A 22,580-nucleotide genomic window follows, 5' to 3' on the forward strand; every position below is an offset into this window, starting at 1 on the left:
TTGGGCCGTTCACAACCTTTCTGAGGCTCATTCTCTGCCGGCTCCCAACCCTACCTCCCACAGAGGAGAAAAGTGATAATAATCTACCTAAGTGGCTCTTGGAGTGATCATCAGGTGAGATTATATATATATGTGTGTGTGTGTGTGTGTGTATATTTATGTAGTGCTTAGTGCAGCGAGTGTCTGGAACAAAACTCAATATGATAGCTGTCACTACTAAGTATAATTTAGTGTTTCTTCCTCCCTACCACATTTACTGAGGTATGATTAACCAATAAAAACTGGATATATTGAAGACGTACAACATGATGTTTTGGTATGCATACACATGGTTCAATGATTGCTACAACTAAGCTAATTAACACATCCACTATCTCACGTAATTGCTAGTGTGTGTGTGTGTGTGTGTGTGTGTGTGTGTGATAAGAACACTTGAGATCTACTCTCTTGGCAGATTTCAAAAAAAATTTTTTTAATGTTTATTTTTGAAGGAGAGAGAGAGAGAGAGAGAGAGAGAGAGAGAGAGAGAGCAGGGGAGGGGCAGAGAGACAGAATCCAAAGCAGGCTCCAGGCTCTGAGCTGTCAGCACAGAGCCCGACGTAGAGCTCAAACAGGAATGGTGAGATCCTGACATTATGGGGACTTCTAGATTAATTGCACTGTAGTCAGAGAACATATTCCACATAGTCTGGCAAGTGCTGAGACAAGGGAAATACAGGTTGATACTGGAGCGTAGAGCAGGGACACCTGACAGTCTAGGCAGGCTACCTGGAGGAGGAGTGACTATTAGGCACAACACTGAAGGATGAGTAGGGCCCTGGTAGAAAAGGCGTATATGTATGCTTATGTGTGTGCTGGGAATATAGCAGCAGAGGGACCTCAGTCTTATGGGGGAGACCCTTACTTGGACAGGACAGGTTCAATGTAATGTAGTAAATGTCATGACCGAGGGAAGCCTTGAAACTGGGATTGTGGCAAAGTATAGCGGTTCTGTTTCATGAAGTTACGGATAGGTAAAGCTAAAAGGTATGGTCAAGTTTGTTGGGGTCAGCCCTGGGTTCGGATACTCTTTTGCCTCTGAATAATTTTACCACCGTCTAGATATTAAAATTCTTAAAGCCTCAGTTTCCTCATCGATGCACCGGGGGTACAAATATCCCCGCCTGGCGGGATCGACAGGATGTATCTGAGATTCATCAGATACAATCAAGCAATTAGCAAAAGGCTGGTGTCAGGGCTCTGTGAGCGGGAGTGGTTTTAATCCCTGGGTGTGAGTTCTTATGATGTCACTCTGGGTGCCTGGCCCTCAGAGGAACTCTGAGGTCCCTCTGTCACTGCAGAATACCCAGGAGGCAGCGGTGGAGAGGACAAGAACACCCAGGAGCCCCGACCGGAAGGAGCCCACGAATACGGTGTGCTGTGGCCAAGGCAGAGCCGTCCAAGCTGGTGAGTGCTGAAAAGCCACATGTGCAGAGCACCTGGCCTGGAAGAATGGCCTAGAAGCTTGTCCAGATTCGGCAGGAAAGAGCATTCAGATCAGTGCTGTCTGCCCTGAGTGACAGGGGAGGGTGGCATGTGGGTCATGTATTTTCTACCCCTGGAACTTGGCAGGAACACCTAATACTTGTTGCATGCTTATTTTTTTTACCACACACCATGCTAAGTTTTTTTTTTTTTTTAATTTTTTTTTCAACATTTATTTATTTTTTGGGACAGAGAGAGACAGAGTATGAACGGGGGAGGGGCAGAGAGAGAGGGAGACACAGAATCGGAAACGGGCTCCAGGCTCCGAGCCATCAGCCCAGAGCCCGACGCGGGGCTCGAACTCACGGACGGCGAGATCGTGACCTGGCTGAAGTCGGACGCTTAACCGACTGCACCACCCAGGCGCCCCCCACGCTAAGTTCTTTACGCGGCTTGTATGGTTTAACGCTCTTAACCCTATAAGGCAGGGACTCTTACTCGTCTTATTTTACAGATGCGGAATCTGGCACAGAGAGGGTAAGTAACTTGCCTTCTGTCTCACAGTCATTGGTTGTGGCTCGTCTCCACCACGTTTCACAGTCTATTGAGACTGGAAGCGCTTTGAAAGGAGGGGCACGATTGTATCTATTTTGGACCCTCCGTGGCCTCGTAGGTGTTTGGATGGTTTTCATTGCTACACTGAACTCAGTGGTTCTCGCTGGACACACGGTCGCCTGGGATGTTTCAAAAGCTTCTCGCATCTGGGCCCAACCTCACATTACTTGCATCTGGGTCTCTGAGGTTAGGGCCTGGGCATCTGTGCCTAGGGAGTCTCAACAAAGCTGAGAAACGTTGGGCTAAATAAAATTCTTTGTCAAACTGCAAGCCTTTCTTCCCGCCTCTTGGCACTGGGGGGTGCTGTGGGATAGTCTAAAAAAAAAAAAAGTATTTCCTTTAACCCAAGGAACACATTTCTTTTTGTTTGCAAATTTGTTTTGTGTATCTCCTCTCAGGGGCTTGGTAGAAAGCTTGTCAAGACAGGTAATGGCCTGAACTAGCCTCTTTGTGGCTCTTTTGAAGGTGGACCACTGAAATCTAAGCAGGCAGACCTAGAAAATTTCTGCAGTCTGCAGTTCGTTTTGTTTTCAGCCTTCCTTCAGGAGCAGTTGGTCTGTGCTCAGGACGAAGAGGTTTGCAAGGAATCACTTGAGGTGTGGCAGGCTGGACAGCCACCCGGAAGGTGTCCCTGTCTAATCCCCAGGACCCGAGACTGTATGACCTTACATTGCGAAGGGAGATTTGCAGATGTGATTAAGTTAACCATCTTGAGATGGGAGGCTATCCTGGTGGGATAACCAGGGTTCTCACAAGCCACAAGCCTTAAAAGCCAGAAGAGGGAGCAGAGGGTTGGATCAGAGAGGGAGATAGAGGAAGGAGGCAGAGTCAGGGGGCACTCTAAGACCCTAGGCTGCTGAGGAGGAGGGGCCACAAGCCCCGGCTGAGGGCAGGCTGTAGAAACTGGAAAAGAGTTTTCCTCTAGAGCTTTGCAAAGGAACTCAGCCCTGCCGACACCTTGGCTTTAGCCTGCTGAAGCCCGTTTTGAGTCTCTTTCGGATAAAAGGAGGTAAGTATTCCACAAGAGCTCTCTTTTACTGCCTTGGTCACCTCCTTGATGTTTGACTTCGGAAACACGCTGTGAGAATGTGAGGTCTAGGGATACAGCAGCCATTTTGGGACCATGAGGTGAAAAAAAAATCCATGCAGGACACCCTGACCTGTCCTTGGGATTCGAGACCCCTGTTAGCTCAGTCCTGCAGTTACACTTCACCTTCCCGAATAGGCCTTCAATTACTGTTTCAGGAGCCACCATTTCTTACAGAAAATCATAGAAAACCAATAAATACTTAATTGAATGCCCCAGGCTCTGGGCTGGGACAAAGGCACAGAGGAAACAGGCCTGTTCTGGAGGAGTTTGCAGTCTCTGTCAATCAGATTTCCTTTGGTTGCAAGTGCCAGAAACCCAGCTTTGCAGTGGTGAGGGCAGGAAAATGAGGCAGGACATAAACCTGAGGACCCAGTCTGGTGCTTAAGAAGTATCAGTGTTCTTCTCATAGTGAGGACTTCAGTTTAGAAAGCTCTTTCACACGCTTCTCATCTCTGTTTCCACCTGCACAAAGATCTTGAAGATAAGAAGAATAGAATTGTGCAGGGCACCTGGATAGCTCAGTCGGTTAAGCGTCCGACTTGGGCTCAGGTCATGATCTCACGGTTTGTGGGTTCGAGCCCCGTGTTGGGGTCCGTGCTGACAGCTCGGAGCCTGGAGCCGGCTTCAGATTCTATGTCTCCCCCTCTCTCTGCCCCTCCCCTGCTTGTGCTCTCTCCTTCAAATAAATAAATAAATAAATAAATAAATAAATAAATAAACATTAAAAAAATGAAGAAGAATAACATTGTTGTTCTCAATTTGCAGGGGAGGCAGCAGAGACCCAGATTTTGAGATCCTTCCTCAGGGGCACTGAAAGAGGCAGGGTGCTGCCATGGCCCCAGGTTTCCTGATTTCTGCTTTTTTTTTTTTTTTAACCCCTCATAGATCACACAATGTCAAGACTGGTAAAAATCCTTAGAAATTATCTAGCTCAGGGATGGCAAGTAGGTTTTACTTATTTTATGTGCCAGTTCTGGCCTCTGGTGACAATGGCCTGAAGCACTGGATTGTGTCCTACTTCCTGGGAAAGGGTGCTGAGATTGATTAGTAATGTCTTCATGGGCTTTGGTGAGTGAGCTCATGGGGCACAGACACATACTTGCTGTAATTCACCTAATCTAACCTTTCATTTAAACAACAAAGAAATGAACCTCAGAGAAGGGAACTGACTTACTCAAGGTTATACAGTGAACTAGGGGCAGAACTGGGACCAGTGGGTTTTCTCATTGACAATCCAGCTGCCAAGACTGCCAATCAGACTTAAGTATGTTCTTCCCACCTCAGGATTTCCACTGTTTACCTCACCGAGGTAACCTAGACCATTAGAGGCCGTAGGTTCTAACCCCAGCTGTGGCGCTGTGTAGCATTAAACAAGTTGACTAATCTTTTTGTGCTAACAGATAAATCTGCTTCCCCTAGATAGCTTCCTTTATCTCAAAGAAAATGCACACTTTGTGCGTTATCAACTAGACTAAGAAATGTCAGCCAAGAAGGTCAAAATGAAAGAAACATGGTGGCTTAGCATAGCCTCGACAGGCAGCCAGAGTTGGTAAATCGGGCTCTCCTTGTCTCTTCCGGGGCCGTAAACTTCAGGGGAAGGACAAAGGGCTAGATTTGCCCTTTGCAAGAAATAAAACAAAAGAAGCAATCCTTTTATTTCTCGGGGTACAGAACTCTGGCTTGATTCTATTACATGTGACTGGGCATTCCAAAGAATCCCGTTTTCCCATGCCCTTTGCAGGTGGGATGGGTTGCTCTCTGGTTTTCAAGTAATTTTATAAGCCCTGGGCCCCTGGGGTTTGGAGGGAGAGCAGTGACCCAGGCTGACGTGGGAAACTCTGGCTGGCCATTCCGGTCAACTGTAGACTCCTTAGCACGGGGATGTATGAGTGGCTTGTAAACTGTGAAGCACCTTCAGATGAGAACTAGAACTCCTGTAGTCTGAGCAACAACATAAACTGAACATAATTTTTTTTTTCACTTTTCAGAGATGGGCATGCGGGAAGAGCAAGGAGTCCATGGAAATTCTGCTTGTTAGTGATGGTGAACTGGAGTGGCCTGGATATTTGAATCAGCACCCTGGGTTTTTCAGCAGATACTGGGGTTTTTCAGATATTTCCGAACTACACAGTCCTCCCATGTTATCATCCTGTTGACTTTCCACAGTGAGTGGAAGGGGTCATTCTCCCTATTTTAGAGAAGAGGAATGGAAGTCCAGGGAGGCTGAGTGACTGGGGAGCAGGTCAGGTGGCCAATCATCGGAGAGGCTGTGATGTGAACTTGGCTTTTTGGGTGCTGAACCCAGCAGTGTTTCTTATCTCGTGGTGGTGACCTTTGCAGGGTGGCTGGTTTATCTGGCGTTCTGGTGGATCGGAGGTCAAGGCCAGGGGAGAGGCCTGTGTGGTTAGAGCAGCTGGAGATGTTGAACTTGGGGTGGGCTTGTATCGGTGGAGGGCGGGGCGGCCAGGATTCTGGGAGCAAAGGACATGGCACAGCCTGGGAGCCAGGACATGGCACTATCAGGAGCTGATAGCCAGGTTTGCTGTCAGCTGCTATTTACTGAGTTGTTTCTTTGGCAGGGGGGTGGGGGGGCGGGTAGGGAGGGGGTTGGTCAGCCAATGTGTTAATTTGTGGGCAAACGCCATTATTTTTAGGGTGTGAAACCTGAGTCAGGGAGGCTGAATACCTTGGCCAAAGTCGCACGACAGAGCAAGGGACGGAGTCCCGATTGCAAAGCTGCCGTGTCAGCTCTGAAGCCTGTGCATCTGACCACCAGGTAACACCAGAATTGTGAGCCTGTAAAGGTGCAGTGTTGGGAAATAAATTTATAAAAATCGGCCGGGGCCAGTTGGGGAGGCTCTGAGAGGCCAGATTAAGGAACTTGGGGCATTGTTGTCTTCTGGGCAGCAGGGAGCCACTAGATGGGAAAGACAGGCAGAGTCTGCCCCTCCTTCCCCCCTCCAATGAAGTTTTACTTGTTTTTTTATTAAAAAAAAATTTTTTTTTTAAATCTTCATTTGTCCCTGAGAGAGAGACAGAACATGAGCTGGGGAGGAACAGAGAGAAAGGGAGACACAGAATCCGACGCAGGCTCCAGGCTCCGAGCTGTCGGCCCAGAGCCCGACGCGAGGCTCGAACCCACAAACCGTGGGATCGTGACCTGAGCCGAAGTCGGCCGCCCAACCGACTGAGCCACCCAGGGGCCCCTAAAATGGATATTTTACTTGTAAGTCAAGTGGGCACACACATGGTAATTGCTTCCGCCCCATTTCCACGGGCTCTCGTGCCGCTTCACCCCCTCTGAGAGGGATATCGCTGTTCCCACTGCACTCTTCCAATTTCTTTTAAAAATAAAATAAAAATTATTTAAAAGCCTCTTTTGGCCTCATAAATTCTGGAGCCATTTTTGCCGAGAGTTTGGCAAGGCTCCTGTGAGGGTGCAGAGGGACGGCCTTGGGCTCGGCCGACTTTTGAATCCCTCTGGCCAGCAGCCCGTGTAAGGCTGTTCCCCGGGGACTGCGCACTTTGGCGGCCCCAACTTACTTCACAGGCCCCTAAATAGACCTTGTGGGTTTCAGTGCTCTCACAGGGCCTCTCTGGAGAGAAGAGTGTTCCTAAAACAAAACCTCGGATGACATTCACGGATGTCCAGCTCATCAGGCATGCCGCCGAGGGACTGACTCCCCAACGTCCTCCCAGGTGGTCATCACTGATGCTGCAGGGTCGGCCGGACTCCTCGCTGGCCTCATGCGTCAGAGCAGAGGTGGCCGTGAGGGATCTGGGAGCTTGCCTGGACCTGTGGTCGAGGTGTGATGTGCGCGCGGTCATGGGTGTGACAGAACTGGCCGAGACGTGTCCTTCACTGGAGGTGTGGCTTCGTATCTGTGCCCTCCTGCCCCCATCACATGTGATGGAGCATATCTGTGGATTGCTTTATACTTGAGAAGGATGCAACGCATTCACGAGCTCACTGGATTTTCACACAGCAACTCCAGGAAACCCACGCTCTTATCTGAAATGTATACGTCAGAGCACTGAGCCCTGGAGGGTATCTCTTGGACAAATCCCAGTGTGCTATCCTTCTTCCCTGCAAACGTGGGATCGGGTAAAACTGGATTTTAAAGGCTGTTGAGTCAGGCACGACAGGGAGCGATCTTTAGGAACACCCCAGGGTGTGCTGCTTAGCCGAGGGGCTGTATGCTGGATCATCTGCCATTTGTCCTTCCAGCCCCATTCTCTTCTCTTCTTTGCCCTGTGCCCTGGGAAGTTGATCCTGAAAGACTGCTTCTATGGGTTCCATTGCCCTGTGGCTTCTTCTGGTTGGAATCAGACAATGGCCAGCACCGGTAGGAGATTGGGGTGGCAGGAGGGGGGCATCGCAGGGTATTCTCCCAGCCAGGAGACCATGGCTAAGTTCAGGGAGCCTTGCTCCTGTGGACCCCAGGGCATTGCAATACTCCTTGTTGGTTTCCTTACACTGGGCTCGCATCTTTAAGAAGAGCCCCTTTTTGCACTCCCCGCCCCTGTTGCAGATATCATGTACGACCTGAATCTGCTGGGAGCTCATACAATTGACTATGCAGGTAGTGAGCGGACTTGAAAAAGCAGTTTGTCACATGCCTTGAAGAGAGTATTGAGTGTAGGCATCTGCTCTTGATCGGCAGGCTGAGTAAGGACCGGCTGTGTCTCTCCCGGCACTAATTGGTGGACTTGAATCATCTCTCCTGACAGATAGCTTCTTTTCCTCCAGTTCCTGCCCCGTCAGGAATTTTCCACATGGTAGGGTTTCCAGATAATGAAATGTCCACTTGAGAGGCTCTGACTCTGACAGAGTGGCTCAGGGGCAAGTTGGGTGTCTCCTGGTGCCGGCGGGGGCCGTTTTGTGCCTTGTGTCCAGTGGGGTGCCAGTGCCAGTGATGGTTTCCGGGGTCCAGAAGGGTCCACATGGTCCCTGCCACAACAAAACTCCTGGTTGGCGAGAAGGCTTAACTTAGAGCCCATTCAATTCTGTACAAGTGCTACTGTTCGTTGATAACTTTGTAAAGTACGTGTGAGGATTATCATAGCAAACCCTGACCAAAGCAGAGAAAGGAGAAAAATCCAGGAAGAGTTGTGGGTCTGATGCAGCTGTGCTCTGATTTCCAGGTCAGGAGTGGCACTTGAAGGGAGTGGACGGTTAATCCTGCAGCTCTGTGCTATGACCAGAATCTGTCATTTGTATCTGGCCGATGGCTACACAAGGCCCCCTGTGGGTTGATTTCTCCTAGGTCCACGTCCCTCTGTGCTGGGTCCTCGCTGCTCCTCCCACCCACTGGTGGGGGTTCATTTCTCCACCCTCTGGAATCTAGGTGGGACCTGTGAGTTGCTTTGGCCGGTAGAATGGGGCAGAACTGACATTCTGAAATTTAAGAAGCTTTTTAAGAGAGCTTTTGCCTTCAACTTGGAGAGAAACATACTTGCCGTGTAAACAGCCCAGAGTATCCGTAGCGAGAGAGGTCACAAGGAAGAAAAAAAGCGATTTCGGGGAGCAGAGAGGAGTGGTCCCTAACGAGCCCTGCCAGAATTTCTGATCTTTAGTATCAGGAGCAAGTGGAATGATTGTCTTTTTCTGCCACTAAGATTTGGGGCGATTTATTAGGCAGCAGTCAAAAATGGATACACGATCACGTTCACTTTCTTTTTTTTTTATTTTTATTTTTATTTTATTTTTTTATGGGGCGCCTGGGTGGCGCAGTCGGTTAAGCGTCCGACTTCAGCCGGGTCACGATCTCGCGGCCCGGGAGTTCGAGCCCCGAGTCGGGCTCTGGGCTGATGGCTCGGAGCCTGGAGCCTGTTTCCGATTCTGTGTCTCCCTCTCTCTCTGCCCCTCCCCCGTTCATGCTCTGTCTCTCTCTGTCCCAAAAATAAATAAACGTTGAAAAAAAATTTTTTTTTAATTTTTTTATTTTTATTTTTTATTTTATTTTAATTTATTTTATTTTTTTTTTAAATTAAAAAAAATTTTTTTTAATTTTTTTTTTCAACGTTTATTTATTTTTGGGACAGAGAGAGACAGAGCATGAACGGGGGAGGGGCAGAGAGAGAGGGAGACACAGAATCGGAAACAGGCTCCAGGCTCGGAGCCATCAGCCCAGAGCCCGACTCGGGGCTCGAACTCCCGGGCCGCGAGATCGTGACCCGGCTGAAGTCGGACGCTTAACCGACTGTGCCACCCAGGCGCCCCTGATCACGTTCACTTTCAAGTGGCACCCAGGGTGATGGGGTTGGAACCCCCAAACTTACAAATATGAAACAAATGTTTTTTTTAGTAAATACTTTGTGCGTTGTCATATATTGGAGAGAGGCCGGTCTTGGATCTGGGTTTGGATCCTGGCCCCCGTGAGTGATCTTTCTGACCGTGAGTTTCCACATCGGTGAAACGAAGGAAGAGTATCATGAGTATTACAGGAGATAACAAAATAAAGCGTATGGGACATAAGGAGCACCCGACAAATGATGGCTATTAGTTTACTTTTGTTACTGCAAAGAAGGTGGGTTGCTTGCTTCCGGTAGGATTACAATTTAGTGACTTTAGGGAATGAAGATGATAAATTCTAGACCAACCGCCCAACAGTACAGGCAAAGGAGAGAGGGATTCCTTCCGGGGAGTGGCTCCTTAGAGGAGGTGGCATTTAAACCAGGACATGCAGGGGTGCCTGGGTGGCTCAGTCGGTTAAGCGTCCGACTTGGGCTCAGGTCATGATCTCACGGTTTGTGGGTTCAAGCCCATGTTGGGTCCTGTGCTGACAGCTCAGGGCCTGGAAACTGCTTTGGATTCTGTGTCTCCCTCTCTCTCCACCCCTCCCCCTGCTCATGTTCTGTCTCTCTCTCTCTCACAAATAAATGAACATTAAAAAAATTTAATAAAACACCAAACAAACCAGGACATGCAAAAGACTTAAGATCGTAGCAAGCCAGTGTCCTAGATGACAGGCAATCTCCTTAATGACAGCAATTCTTGTCCCCTGGGGTTTTATGTGTTGTTGAGTTTTATTCCTTGTTTGTCTTTACAGCTTTTTTTCTTTTCTTTCTTTCTTTCTTTCTTTTTTTTTTTTTTTACTTTTAATGTTTATTTATCGACAGAGAGAGAGAGACAGAGCATGAGCAGGGGAGGGGCAGGCAGAGAGCAGGGACACGGAATCCGAAGCAGGCTCGTCGGTGGGAGGAGGCCAGCATCACGGTATGTGAGAAGACAGCAGGTTTGAAGAAGGATTGGAGTTCAAATCCGGAGGCAACCGCTCACTGCCCGGGCGGCCTTGCGGAAATTCCTTCTGCTTCCCGAGCTCCTGTTATCTCATTTGCAAAATGGGCACCCAAATACCACCTTTATGCAGTCCTTAGGAGATGAAACGACCTCACGAAGGAAACACATCCGATCCGGGGGGCTACTAAGTATCTCTTCCTTTCCTCCAGGAATATGTAATCCCCTCCCACGTTCCAACTTGTGTTTTGGCCAATAACTCTGGTTTGTACATACGCTTAGCAGGCAAAAAAACCGAAGGGACTGAGTTTAGTAATGCCCCTTGGGTTGTGTCCTCTGGTGACTCATCTGGAAAATAGAGCCAGGTTATTGAGCCAGTGTTCTGTTGGCCTGTCCTTGAGGTCTGGGGGTCCTAGCTAACGGGATCCAGTTTTCCCAGACCAGGTTCTGGAAGGCTGTGGTTCAGGGAGGAGTTGGATTCATGGCCACTGCGTGCCAGATGCTGCCCCGGGCCCTGGGACTACAGAGAAATTCTGCCTCTGAGTAGCTCAGAGCTTAGCAAAAGAGACCCACTGATGTAAGTAAAGGGCCTGACCTTGTAGCTTGGGCTGCAGGTATGGTTCTCCCCAGGGGTGTCCTGGGATCTTCTGTTTCCTGTTCTTATTACTCCTCCAGTAACCCAGTGAGATGCCCTGGGCACTTACGAGTATGTGAGGAGGCCCGGTCCTGTGGTCTCTTGGGTCATCGCAAGAAACCAGGAGTTAAACCACCCTCTCTGAGGCAGGAAATCCCCACCTTCCATAGGAGATAGCTGGTGCTGGGTGGCTGCCTGGAGGAGGCAGCTGGCACCGTGGCAGCAGGAGAGGGAGTCTGAAGGGGCCTTTCCCCTTTATTTTTCTTGCTGCTATCCATCAGGTTTCTCCTGCCCGAGGTGGTTTCTGTCTGGTTTTTGTTTTCAGTCAATTTACTTAAATTCCAGTCAATCTCCTTCCCAAGGCTAAACTTGGTAACTAACCAAACAGACAGAATCTTGCCCGATAAACCTTGCCAGGTATGGCCGTAAATGCTTTACTCACCAACATTCATGTTCTTTTTCCTTCTTTCCGGGCGTGGAGCTCGGACGACATTTCCAGACTCCCTTGCAGCTGGGTGTGGCCCTGTGACTGGGCTCTGGCCAGGGGAAATGGGAGTGGAGGTCGTTCCACCTCTTCTGCTTTCGATCCTTATTCTCTCCCTTTGCTCACCTGCTGCACGGAGAGATCTCTGAGCGCCTGCACGGTGGTGGGGGGGGGGGGGGGGTCCGGGTTCCTGGCCAGGGCCGAGTCAGGAGTCCCAGATGAAGGAGAAACAAGGAGCCCTAGGGCAACAAGTTAAGATCTTGAGTCCTGTGAGAACTGGCAGTGTTGGCTTGCCTTTGGGACGCAAGCCTGGGGAAGGGAGCTTGCGATTCAACAGGAGGGGAAGCCATCCGAAGTCTCTGCACTGCTGGAGACTGGCTGGACCTAGGCAGGTTCTGCAGGGACGTGCCGATGTGCATCCGAGGTATTCTGGGTAGAGGGTGGCGAGGGATGGTGGGCTTGGGATCCAGGCCTCTGAGACATCTGGTAAGAGAAGTTCATAGGAGTCTGGGACTCGTGGGTAAGGTGGGAGCTGGAGGGGAGTAATGAGAGGAGCAGGTCAAGACGGACCTTTGCGGGACTGATGGACAAAGGAGGGCTGGGGAAGGTCCTACAGGCCGCCTGGCTCCAAGCACCAAGCCTCCTTTCCTGCTGAGAACACAACCATGCAATGCCTGGATGGTTTCTTCAGCCTCAGCAGCATCCTCCTTAGACCAGCTGTCAGCCGAGGCCCAAACATGCCCCCTTGGTGGACCCCAGCCACCAAGGCAAGTCCCATTCTGGATTGGGCCCCTGCTCTCCTAAGGCTCCTTCTCCATACTTTGGTTTTCTACCTTCCTTGCCTCAGCCCTGGTGCTGGATTTGGAGTCGGTGGCATAGGCCTCTGGCTGCAGAATTCATTATGGGCCCCGCTCTCCTCCCCACTGACAGTCTGACTCAGGCGTGAGTTCACACTTTGGGAATTTTAATGAATGCTGAGCATCCCAGCCAGCCCAGATTTCTCTGTTTCTGTGCCAATGTCTTCTCTAAGGTGATCCCTTCCCATCTGTCATCCTCTGTACCAGACCTCTTCTGGCCACTTAATTAAAGTCCCCCCAAAAAGAAGAAAGCACTTGCAAGGTGTGGTGAATGTTCCATTAAGCTAATTGACCAACATGTCTGAACATTCATGTGGTTCTGTTTACAGAGTCTGACCTGGGTCAGATACATTTGCCTCAAGGGGCTCATTTTTTTTTTTTCCTTCTTGAAACTTTTTTCTTTCTTTTGTTTCTTTCTTTTCTTTGTTTCTTTTTCTCTTTTCCTCTCTTTCTTTCTTTCTCCCTTCCAGGTTGATTTGAGCCCAAATATTCCTCTAACCTGCTAAGTTGTCGCAGATGACTTTCTGGCAACGCAATAGTGTAGGTCTATCTGCTTTGGTGTTACAGGCTGTAGAATGATCAGGTTTGGTAAAAACCACTCAAAGGACTTCTTGCAGACCTCACAGAAGCGTTATTGGGCACTGCTCTTGACATCCTCAGTCTGGAGATGCCACCTTGGTCCTTGATTGAATCCCTTAACCACTGGGATTCCCCTCCTATATCTAAGTCTGCTTTTCCAGAAACCACCAGGTGGGGAGTGGTCTCATTTGTTAAGAGAGGATCCTCCAGCCACCCTGGAGGCTAGAGACTCCACAAGGAAGACAATGCAATCTGCCACTCCAGTAGAGAGGGGCAAGCCTTAGGTTTGGACTGGATCTGATAGGCCTCTGTCAATCTCAGGCTAAACAAAGCTATCACCGTGAAGTTAGTTTTAGACTGCAAAGGGCTGATGCAAACGTTGGTCATTTGTTACCATTTCCAGTGAGTTCTGAGACCCTACACTCTCAGAAGACAGGAAAGGGAGGGGAGGCGAGGGCTTCAGCTGCGGGTTCATGAGAGACACCCCCCTGGTCGGTGAGCAGCGAGCAGGGAGGAAGCACGGTGCAGGATTACCGGTGCTACGATTGCAGAAGGTTCATTTTTCTAAAGTGCAGAGTAACAGGTCTTTGTGGTGAAAGGGAGCTTCTGAAGTGTTGGACGGGAAGGAGGCCACCGGGATTGCTTAACCCACTTGCCTTCCCTCTGCTGCTCTGTCTCCTTCCCACCCAGGACTCCACAGTCAAGGGAACCGGGGTCCAGGGAGGAGAAGGGACCAGCCAAGGTGTCACAGCGAGCCAGCGACAGGCCTGGACTGGAGTCTGGGCCTCCTGACTGGCTCCAGGCATTTTTTTCTCCCTATGCATTTTTTTCTGGTTCTTGGTCAGGGACACTCTTAATTCAATAAAAAACAAAACCCACAATTTCCTTTCTAACCGAAGACATCCCATTCTGTCTTTGGGTGTAGCAGCACAACTAGAAACCAATTGGCAGCCTGGCAGTGTGCTCTTGCAGGCGGGGTGTGAGCTGGGCCCTGGCCTGGTGCCTGCGTCTCTGGGGCCGCTGATGGTTAGGAAAAGGTCAGCCCAACAGTCGGGTGGTGGTCACGGAGGGGTGTGGGAGGGGCCTCCCAGCAGGCCTGTAAGAATAACCAGGTCTTGGCATGCACTGGACCGTCCAGGGACACCCTGAACTCGCCTGCCTGGAGGCCTGCTTTGCCCTAAGCCCGTGGATGCCTCTCCTACAGGCTCTGAGTCCCCGAGGCACTCTGACGGGGGGGCAGGTCTAGCTGTTTGGCCTCAGCCGTCTCTCCCTTAGTGGGTGTGGAGTGGTCTCGCGGCTCGGAATGAGGCTGGGGTGGCCCGCGTGCCTTAGGAGGATGGCAAGACCTAACGCTTACTGAGACGTCACAATCCGCCAGGCGTGACTGTAAGTGCTGCTCTAAGTGCTGTTACTCTGAGTGTTCAGTCCTCCTGACAGCCCTCGGAGGAAGGTGCTGTTTTGAATATCTGTAGCATGCAGATGAGGAAACTGAGGCACGTCGGGCACCCCTCCACAGCCAAGCAATAGCCGAGCCTCAGCAACCAGAGCTGTGATGTCCACCTCTTTGGACCCCAGTTTCTGGCCTAGAACATAGGGTGATGCCTCAAAGCTTGGAGGGCTGCTGTTGGGATTAGAGAGCCTGTGTGTGTGCACCGCCCAGCTTCGGTGCCTGGGAACTCACTCGGGCCATGTTTGTGACTGAGGCTCATGGCTCTGGAGATCAGGCTTTGGACTCGAGAACCATCCGTAATGAGGACCCCAACGTTAGCTCGTGGATCCTGACGCGTTAGCTGGTGAACATGACGAGCCTGGGGGGCTTTTTAGGATGGGCGCCACCCGTGAGTGACCAGCTGCTGTGTGTCAGTCTCAGCTCACTTGGGCGATGGCAGAGCACACAATCCAGAAGATCAAGAAGTGGCTTATGCATCACTCAGAAAATGGCAGGCACACTCAAATGAGGACCCAGCGAGAAGTTCATGTGGGGGCTCTCCATGGCGCCGTGGCAGGGTGTAGGGAACCCACAAGGGATGTGGTTGAACCCTGGAATAAGCAACAGAGAGGCTCCTTTACCATCCCCAGCTCTGAAGGAGCCACGGAAGAGAAGGCTGTGTGAAAGCCCCTGCCCGGGGTAGCAGCTAGACCCGGGTAGCAGGTGAGAGATTCAACCAGCCTATGGCGACCAGAAAAACAGGGAACTGGGCGGGGGAAGGAATAAGTACACCAGCCTCTATTTTCTATTCCTCTAATCTCCTGATTGTCTTTTCCATTGTTCCCATTGTCCAGAGGGCAAGGACGCCCAGCCATATAATCTATACAAGTTAGCCAGCAAGAAGAGAAACGTGGTCAGTGGTGGGAGGGGCGTGGGGCTTAGCGGACATATTGGCAGGTGACCTTGTTGTTTCTGCCTTGGGGTTAGCGGAGATGTGTTTATTTACACAGAGGAAAAAGTGCTATGCTGACCTGGTCTATTGTCAGTGCGGACCACGGGCTGTTTCAGACCAAGGGAGGGCTCTGGGTGGGAGAAGAGAGATGAACCCAAGACAAACCACAGTTTAAAGGGCGGGGCCCACTTTAGTGAATAGATTCTGACTTTCGGAGGAGGTGGGGCTGAAACCGAGAGGTCGAACATCCACCTCCAATTCTGAGTGGTCTTTAAAAGCACAGGCTGCCTGAGTTCAGATTCTAACTGTGCCAGCTATGCAAGCTTGGGAGAGTTACTTAACCTCTCTGTGCCTCATTTTCTTCATCCGTAAAATGGGAATCATGCCATTACCAGTCTGATGGGGTAGGGGTGCAGATTAAATGAGTTAAAATATTCAAAGCACTTAGGACAGAGGCTAGTATATAGTAAGTGTTCAATACTTGTTAGCTACTATTATTGTTACCGGTAAGAGTGCTGAACACAGTCTTTAGACTCATATACCAGTCTTTGCTCTCCCATGACTTCCTTTGTGACCTTGGGCAAGTCATATTCCCACTTCGGCTTTGGCTTTCTCTTCCCTAAAGTTCCTGAGCACACCTTTTGGCTAAAAAAAAAAAAGTTCCAAATGCTGCAAGTCCCAAGTCCATCGCGGATTTTGCAAAGCCCCCCCCCGCCCTGGGGAAATGTGTTTCCAAGGCTTCTCTGACTCCTGCCAAAAGAGAGCTCAGGTTTCTTCCCTTAGCATCAGCTGGAGGAGTTTCCAGCAAGAGGGTCGGTAAGGCTCCTCCCTGCAGGTGTCTCGGGGCTGCGTGCTAATCTCTTTTTGATGGCCTCCACCTGCAGTAGGTCTGGAAGCTGCCAGGGGAAAGGACAGGCCCTCTGCTGCTGGTCCTTGGGGCAAATCACTCACTTCTGAAGGTCTCCCCCTAGAGGCCCGAGGCCCGCCTTGCTTGCGGAGGGCCCTGAGCTGGCGGGGGGGGAATGTGCAGGACTGCCAGGAGGCTGTCACGCCATCCCTGGCTGGGTAGCGTGGCCCAAGGCCATTGCATACTCTGAAATCCCATCCTGGGGTTTTCAACTGCCAATGGGATCTCCGATGGCTCGAACTCAGGAAATTTGCCTTCTAGCCCTCTCTCTTCCTGTTTCCTCCTCGTGTTTCTTCTGTTTCTTTCTCTCCATAAGTCGCAAGCCCCTTAAACACGGCCCAGGGCGTCGGCCCAGAGGTATCTTCCAGCTCTCCTGTTCTCTGAGCTCCAGCTACTCTGGCGGCCTCCCCGTGCCTGGATCGTGCCACGTGTTCTGCACTTCAGGGACTCCGCACATGCTGCTCTCCTGCCTGGAACGCCTCTCCAATCCCTCGTTAGCTCACTCCTACTCATCCTTTGGATCTCAGCCTGAAGCCCATTTCCTCCCTGGAGCCTCCCCTGACACCCGAGATGACCAGTGGTTTAGAGCGTGTGGTCAGCATCTATCTGCATGGTGATGGCGATGGTGAGGGCAGGGCCGTTTCTGCCCAGTTCACGCCGGACCCCCCGCGCCTAGGACGGAGTCTGGCCCCAGTCGCTGTCTGCAATGACTCGGTCCTTCTCCATTCGTTGCTTCTTCGCTTAGTCCTCCTTCTTGTTTTTTTCCTTCCCATTTCCTCGTCTACCATGTAAACCTGGGGATGTCAGACCCCTACTAAAGACGGTCTGACTTTCTCACCTTCCTGGCTAAAGGTTTGCCCCATGAGGCTCAGCAAGGACAGCTGCCCTGCCCGCTGCACCTGTGCCCACCGCGTGGTCCCTCATGTGCACACTGTGCTTCCCCGGCTCCAGGCTTTGTGCAGGCTATTCTCTGCTCCATCACCCTCACTGGCCGTTACCTGGTTATCTCCAGTTCTTTTGGTTCACAGCTCAAGGCTTCCTCCTCTCTCTTTTTAAAGTTTATTCATTTTTTGAGAGAGAGAGAGAGAGAGAGCATGAATGGGGGGGAGAGGCAGAGAGGGAGAGAGAGAATCCCAAGCAGGCTCTGAACCATCAGTGCAGCGCCTGTCTCATGAACCGTGAGATCATGACCTGAGCCAAAATCAAGAGTCAGACGCTTAACTGACTGAGCCACCCAGGCACCTCTCAAGGTTCCCTTCTCTTGGAGATCTGCCCATAACCTTCTGGGCCAGCCAGTTTCCTCTTCCATCTCCCGAAGTCCCCTGAGCCTCCTTTCCTTGGGGTTCTGACCGTGCTTAGCTGGACTTGTGTCTTTGCTGGTCTGCATTCCTCCCTGCAGTGGGAAGGACCCTAAAGGACTATGCCTTTCACTTCAGAATCCCTGCTACCTTATATGGATTGCCTTGCACGTAGCAAGTACCCAGCAAAGTTTACTGAATGATGGGTTTTGTTAATGATCTTAGTTAACCAGGTCACATCCAGCTTTGTAGGAGAGGACTTATCATTTACTACCCGGATGACATTGTTGGCTGGGTACATAACAGCTATTTTACCCTTGCCGAGGACACTCAATTTGGGGACATCCTGTGCTAATGGGAGACTATCCTCAGCGCCAGGAGGATGAATCATGACTGGTTTAAGCCATCCTTGGTGGTCTCAAACTCTTTCTTAGGATTGGTTTGGGTACGGACATATGAATCAGTCATATGGGAGATAGGACCTGAGCAGAAACCCACTTGGGGCTTCTGGGAAAGGATTTCATTGCTGATAAAAGAAATCCACAGCAAAAAAAGTGTCCTCTTTGTTTGGATAATGTGTCCTTAAGTGACCCTTGCTGCAGCCATCTTGTGACCACGAGGAGAGAAACCAGCAACGTGCTGAGCCTTTGATATCTTCCTGCCCTCGAGTTAAGCAAACAGAATCTCCCCTCGTTTCCGGTTCCTAAGCCCTTTACTGCTTAAGCCATTTTAAATCAAGTCTTCTGGGGCGCCTGGGTGGCACAGTCGGTTAAGCGTCCGACTTCAGCCAGGTCACGATCTCGCGGTCCATGAGTTCGAGCCCCGCGTCAGGCTCTGGGCTGATGGCTTGGAGCCTGGAGCCTGTTTCCGATCCTGTGTCTCCCTCTCTCTCTGCCCCTCCCCTGTTCATGCTCTGTGTCTCTCTGTCCCAAAAATAAATAAACGTTGGAAAAAAAAAATAAATCAAGTCTTCTGTTACTCTTAAGCTGAAAACATTTTAACCGGTTTACTGCCTGTGTGTGCATGAGCCAGTCACTTATTCCTGCTAAGTGTTGGCTTTTTTTATCCATAAAAAAAGATGCCCAGTCTTTCTGCACATCCATGCATCAGCATCTTATAAAAGAAGTGAATTTACTTGGAATGAGGGCCGATCTATGCAAATGGAAGAAGGGGTCGGCAGTAGCCCCCATTTGGGGGCTGGATGAGATAAACACGTTCAAAATAGCTTGTTCTTTTTTTTTTCCTCTTCCTCCTTTATTTTTTGACCAGGTAAGAGGCTTACACATCAAAAACTCTTGAATTAGGTTCCACCAAAGCAGGAGGCTGGCTCTATCTGAACTACTCTCCCACAAGCTGCAAAATCCAGAAGCAACAGGAATATATGAAGCTCTACCCGTGTCAAAATGTCTTCACTAGATTGATCCGGGCACATAAATTGTTTTTTCTAATTCACCAGAAATCGGCTTCTAAAGAAACGGGAAAAAAAGCCCAGAGTGACATAAGGGGAAAATTTCCCCTCCAGCCCCCTCTCCCACCTGCCAGTTGCCCGCCAGTCCTCCCAGCCAGCTGCCGTGTCTTGCTCATGTCGTTTCTCTACCTAGAGATGTGTTCTGTGCATACAGCCATAGAGCGCACAGACCCATTGTACAATTCCCACACGTTAAAAAAATTTTTTTTTTAATTTTTATTTTTGACAGAGAGAGAGAGAGAGAGAGAGAGCGAAAGGCAAGGAGGGGCGGACAGAGAGAGAATCCCAAGCAGGCTCTGCACGGTCAGCGCACAGCCCTATGTGGGGCTCAAACTCACGAACCTCAAGATCATGACCTGAGCCAAAACCGAGAGTTGGTCGCTTAACTGACCGAGCCACCCAGGTGCTCTGCCCGCCTGAATCTTAGTCACGGAGTCAGGCCCAAAGGAAAAAGACTTCAAGTCCCTCTTTTCGCCGCCCTCATACCACACCTGTTGCAAATATTATCCCGGGCCAGTCTGATCACCTTTCTTTGCTCCGCAAACAATCGTTGCGGACATAGGACAGGTATTCTTGTGGAGGGGCCCTTTCCGAATGAACGGGCTAGAGGAGAGCCTAGAGGTGATGCAGCGAGGAGGACAGGAAGCCCAGAGAGGGGCGGTGATTTGTGCAAGCTGTCTTCTCTCCGTCGTAGCGCTCTTCTGGAAACCTTCTCAGGAAGACCTCCACGTGATAAAGGTCACGTCTTCAACAGGGTTCTCCATGGTCTCCTCACCGTCGCGTGCACGGTCCTGTCCCGTGGCATGGGACGACGTAGTTCACTCACTCACTCGTCCACTCACGTTCACCACGGTCTCGGATGGGTCACCAGAGGTGGAGGGGCTGTGTGCGGGGGGTTGCTCTGCCCTGCGCTGGCCGGTCCTTACCAGAAGCAGGGAGGCCGGTCTGACTTCCTAGGCCTCCGTTCCCTCCACCTGCTGATATCGCTTTAGAGAGGATCTGGTGTTAACACCCTCATTTTATAAATGGTGAAACTGAGACTCAGACTCGCCGGGGGTCACAGAGCCTCATCTCAGCGGCCGGTCAGGACTCTTATCAAGGTCCCTGGGGGCACCTGTAGTGGCTCAGTCTGTCACGTGTCCGACTCTTGATTTCGGCTCGGGTTATGATCTCACAGTTCATGGGATCGAGCCCCACACTGGGCTCTGCGCTGACAGAACAGAGCCTCCTGGGGATTCTCTCTCTCCCTCTCGCTCCGCCCCTCCCCTGCTCACGCTTTCTCATGCTCTCAAATAGATAAACTTAAAAAAAAAAAGGGGTCTTTGGACTTGGGGGCTAACGCTCTTTCTGCTGTGTCCCCGTGCAGGCCAGGCACCTGTCAAGCTTCTTCAAATGGAGATTCAGATTCCCAAGGTCCAGTGGGGCCCGAGGTTCATGAATGTGTAAGGGGCTACAAGGGATCAGCCTTTGAGGCGCACAGCTGTCGGGGACCACAGACTTTGGAGAGTAGGAGGTCCCCGAGAAGCAAAGGTTGCTGCCACAACCCGGTGTCGAAAGGCCGGGGCCGGCTCCTCTTCCAGCCACGCGTAAACCAGGTGCCGTCACCAGGCGGCAGGAACACCTGGTTGTGGGGGTCACAAATTTGCTCAGGAGCCTGCCTGTTCCTGACGAGGCTCCCCACTAAATCAGTCATCTGACAGAATGGGCGTGGACCGCCCGCGTGGGGGGCTCGCAACAGCGGGGCCCCAGCAAGGGTGTCCGCAGCCCTGGCTGCTCTCGGGTGGGCGGGAGCCAGGCCCAGGTTTGGGGCTGGGACCTGCTTGCTCCTCATTCACCGGGCCGCCTGGGGGGAGCGGTGTCCCCACTCTGGGCCTCAGTTTCCTCACCGGTGAGATGAGACGGGATTTGCCTCCTCACACAGGCCGTCGGGAGCTTACATGACGCAGTGAGAGTAAAGCCCTCAGCTGGCACGTAGCAAAAGCTTGATGGATGGTCACTTTCCTTTTCACTTTTATGGGTACCCGGTCTTCTAGGGAATTTCTTGGCAACGCGGGACGGAAGAGAGAGGAGTGGAGTATTTCTCAGCCTCCTACACGTGGGGCTGGCAGGCTGGGGTAACCGTGGGAGGGATCCTACATCCCGACATCCACGGTGCACTGGAGCAGAAATCTGAGTGCCCTCTTGGCCTCTGCCCTTTTTCTCACTCCCCACATCCGGTCAATCGCCAATTCCTCGTCTTCCTCACTTCCGACTATCTTCCAGCTGATCTCTACCTCCGGAGCCTCAGTAAAGGACTGTGCTTGGTGATTCACCAAGTTTACGTAACTTTCCCAGCCCCCCTGCAAGACTCATGAGAGAGAGGGCTTACCACACCTGCTTTGCAGATAGAAAGATCTAGGCTGCCACGGTCAAGTGGCTTCCCCAGCCAGTCAGTGGCAAGGTCAGGATGAACCCAGGCCTGTCGGATAATGGAGACTGTGCCTTAGCTGTGAAATGAGGGATTTTGCTAAGCATTTTTTTCTTTTTAACGTTTATTTGAGAGACAGAGACAGAGCGGGAGCGGGGAGGGGCGGAGAAGGGGGAGACACAGAATCGGAAGCAGGCTCCAGGCTCTGAGCTGTCAGCGCAGAGCCTGACACGGGGCTCGAACTCACAAACCCCGAGATCACGACCCGAGCCGAAGTCGGACGCTTAACCGACTGGGCCACCCAGGCGCCCTGCTAAGCATTCTTTCCGTTTCAGTACATCTATCACTCGATCATGCCTCTGCTGGAGGCCGCTCTACCCCACCACTGGGCTGCTTCCCTTCCCTCTCGGCTCCAATGCCCCCGGCATCACAGCTCAGGGGCAAGGCCTGGCTGCCTGCCCAGGGCCCCCTTAGTCAAGCACATCTTTTGATCAAAAGTAGCACAGATTCGTCCTGATGTCCTGCATTTCCTCTGGAGAAATTATAGAAATGACTCTTTCACCACAGATGACTGCTGAGCTCCTTGAAATCCTTTGTACACCTCCCCTCCCCCATCTCCATCGTCCCCAACCCAAGCCACCGTCCTCTCTTGGGTTTCCTTTTGAGCTTCTAGAACCGGCATCTTCACTCTTCCAACCTCCACCCCGTACTGCAACAAAGCCCAGAATCCTCTCCTGGACCTACAGGGGCCCTGTGAACCCCTCCCTTCCGACCCCCACTTCTTCCTTTTCATGTCCACTTCCCTTCTGCAGTCGAGCTGGATGTCCCTCTGTTTGCACACCGGGTCTCCGCCCGAAGGCTCTCCCCCACGGCTCCTGCCGCAAGCCTCCTAGGGACGGCCTCAGCCCACACAGCCGGGCCTTGACCCTCTGCCCCGTCCCTCCCTGGAGCCCCGCGCCTCTCTACGCCCATGAGCCCGGGCTTTTATAACGAGGGCCTGGAACAGGTGGATCTCGATGAGAGGTAAGCACAAGACAGCTTTGCTTTCCTCTAATCATTGCCTTCAGATGGGCTTGATGGAACGTCCCTTTGTGGCAGAGCTGAACGTTTGCTGGCCTGAGTCTTCTCCAACGCCAACCTCGTTTCCAGTTTAGAA

At 51.2% G+C, this 22,580-nt stretch overlaps 3 long non-coding RNA genes across 3 annotated transcripts; 2 read left to right on the forward strand and 1 right to left on the reverse strand.

The window, feature by feature from the left end:
* Positions 1-515: 515 nt before the first annotated feature.
* Positions 516-22,383, reverse strand: LOC121027191 (uncharacterized). The gene is made up of 3 exons (XR_005788594.1): positions 21,687-22,383; positions 16,296-16,297; positions 516-627 (listed from the first exon to the last, which is right to left on the reverse strand). It is a non-coding gene; the product is annotated as an uncharacterized LOC121027191 (long non-coding RNA).
* LOC121027189 (uncharacterized) lies at positions 4,369-6,169 on the forward strand. The gene is made up of 3 exons (XR_005788592.1): positions 4,369-4,718; positions 5,158-5,334; positions 5,824-6,169. It is a non-coding gene; the product is annotated as an uncharacterized LOC121027189 (long non-coding RNA).
* On the forward strand, positions 10,326-11,488 carry LOC121027190 (uncharacterized). Its single transcript, XR_005788593.1, has 2 exons — positions 10,326-10,986; positions 11,085-11,488. It is a non-coding gene; the product is annotated as an uncharacterized LOC121027190 (long non-coding RNA).
* Positions 22,384-22,580: the final 197 nt, after the last annotated feature.

The sequence above is a fragment of the Herpailurus yagouaroundi genome, unplaced genomic scaffold, assembly GCF_014898765.1.
Source record: "Herpailurus yagouaroundi ecotype Mexico unplaced genomic scaffold, PumYag 77, whole genome shotgun sequence".
NCBI classification, from domain to species: domain Eukaryota; kingdom Metazoa; phylum Chordata; class Mammalia; order Carnivora; family Felidae; genus Herpailurus; species Herpailurus yagouaroundi.